Below are 2,905 nucleotides of genomic sequence, written 5' to 3' on the forward strand. Positions count from 1 at the left end.
ATCTGCAAATAATGAACATCCCATTCCCTTCTCAATCTCTGTAAAAATATCATTTATCATTATAGAAAATAGTAATGGACTTATAATACTTCCCTGTGGTGTTCCATTTTCCACAAAGTATTTCTTTGAATATTCTTGTTGTATTCTTACTTGTATCGATCTTTTTGTTAAAAAGTTTTGTATCCATCTGAACATTCTTCCATTAATTCCTAGTTTGTACATTTTAATTAATAATCCTTCAGCCCATAACATATCGTACGCTTTTTCTATGTCGAAGAATACAGCCACCACACTTTCTTTATTTATCTGTGCTCTCCTGATCTCGTGTTCTAATTGTAATGTTGCATCATTAGTGTTCCTTCCTTTTCTAAAACCACTTTGATATTTAGATATGTATCCCTTACTATTCATATAATATGTTAGTCTATCATTGATCATTTTTTCCATTATTTTACATGTATTTGATGTTAATGCTATTGGTCTGTAATTTTCCGGCTTTGTATGATCCTTTCCTGGTTTTGCTATTGGTATGATGACTGATTCTTTCCAGCTTTGTGGTAGCTCCCCCTCTTCCCAGACTTTGTTGTATAGTTCTAAAATGGTTTCTTTGGATTTTTCACTAAGTTGGTCTATCATGGTGTACCATATCTGATCTTTTCCAGGTGCTGTTTGTTTTGTTTTCCTGAGTGCTCGATTTAGTTCTGCTTTTTGAAAAGGTTCATTCAATAAATTATCAGTTTCTTCCATATTTTTCATTAAATCTTTGTATTTTAACTTTGTAGTTTACCTCCCTCTCTTTCCTTCATTACTAATATTATTGGAACTATGAATTTTGCTAAATGTTGTTGCTATTATTTCAGCTTTTTCTTTATCGTTTACTACTGCAGTGCCATCTACATTTAATACTGGATATCCATATTTTTTTTTGATGCCATTCATTCTTTTTATCATTTTCCAAATTTTTTCAATTTTTGTTTCTTTTCAAATAGTATTACAAAAGTTTCTTCAATATTCCCTTTTTGCATTCTTGATGATTTTTCTTACCATTGCTTGTTTTCTTTTATATTCGATCAAGTTCTTATAAGTAGGATTTCTTTTTAGTGCTTTAAATGCTTTATTTCTTGTCTTTATGGCTTTGTTACATTCATTTGTCCACCAAGGTACTATCTTCTTTTTGCTCGTTCTTCCACCTTTTTTATTGACTGTTCTGTAGCTTCCTGTATAATAGTGCATATACAAACATTAACACTATTACTGTCTGTTGACAGATCAATTTTCTGTAGCTCTCTATCAGTAATTTATTTGAATTTGTTCCAGTCTGCTTTATTAAATAGCAACTTTCTATTTCTTTCTACTGTGTTCTGCTCTGGTTTTATGCCTATTGTAACTTTTATAGGATAATGATCACTACCCATTACTGTGCTTTTATCAACATCCCACATACAAACTCTAGCTAATGAATTAGATACAAATGTAAGATCAATTGCTGACTCCGCTCTTGTTCTAACATTTATTCTTGTTCCCCTCCCATCATTAATACATACAAGGTTTTTAGTGTCCATCACTTCTTCCATTATTTGTCCATTTCTATCATTACTTTCCTCCCAAAAAGTACTATGTGCATTAAAGTCCCCACACCACACCACTTTCCCATCCACATATTTTAACACCTCCTCCATCACCTCAAGTGACAGTGCTCTGCATGGGTTATAGAAATTTATTATCTTATACTTTCCTTCTTTTCCCCATATTTCCACTATTATATATTCTAATTCTATTCCTTTTTTTAATATCTGATATTGAATTCCTTGTTTTATGAATGTTCCACATCCTCCTCCATTTCCTTCCTTTCTATCTCTTCTTATGCTATTATATCCTTTGATAACAAATTCCAAATTTGATTTTAACCATGTCTCTTGTATGCATATGATTTCTGGTTTTTCATCAAGTCCATCTATATATCCTTTAAATTCTTGTCCATTGGCAATTAAACTTCTAGCATTCCATTGTAATATAATCATATATTGTCACCTGGTGTTCCTGGTCTTCCATCAGCTTCCAACCTTTTGTTAATGTTTTCCCAAGATCCCTCTTTGAACCCCCAAAAATTTTCAGCTCCTCTCACAATTATTTTAATTTTCTCAGTTTTATGTTTGCCCTGGTCAGTGTAGTTTATGACATATGCTATGAATAATATCAGGTTTTCGACTGGCATTGTGATATTTTCCTCTGTTTGCTGTTTACTGGTACTTTGTTGTAGGTTTTGGTTCTCTCTTTGTTCTGTCGCTCGTCTTTTGTTCTTTGACACTTTTGACTGCCTCTGCACATGTGGTGTTTTTACTTATGTTCACCTGTTGGATTTCTTTTGCTGTTTTCCTCACTTCACAACCCCCATATGTAACTCTATGTTGTCCTCCACAGTTACAACACCTCCTTTTCTTCTTTACATTCTTCTATTCTGTGATCTTCTCCACACTTTGGACACCTCTGTTTACCTTTGCACGCTGCTGCAATGTGTCCATATCTCTGGCACCTGTAGCAGCAGAGTGGTGGTGGGATGTAAGGCCTAACTTGAAAATTCAAATATCCTATTTTTATCCTGATGCATGCTCAATAATCCAGGTAGAAAAATCCAAAAAAGTTCAATCTGGTCCTCTGGACATTCAAAAAAACAAAACAAAGCAAAAAAAAATGTAGAAACGTTTCGTCTCTCATCCAAGAGACTTCCTCAGTCTGAGGTGCTGTTTTCAGCTCAGTCTCTTAAATAGCACCTTCTTAGAGTGGATCAACCAGTTTGCTGCTGACAACCAAAACCAGCTGATCACATGCTCAAGAAGGACCATCAGCCTAACAATGGATCATTAGCACACTGATGGCTGTTTACTACTCACAGAGGGCTGAGTGA

Source organism: Nematolebias whitei, chromosome 21 (assembly GCF_014905685.2).
Source record: "Nematolebias whitei isolate Nwh7 chromosome 21, NemWhi1, whole genome shotgun sequence".
Taxonomy (NCBI): domain Eukaryota; kingdom Metazoa; phylum Chordata; class Actinopteri; order Cyprinodontiformes; family Rivulidae; genus Nematolebias; species Nematolebias whitei.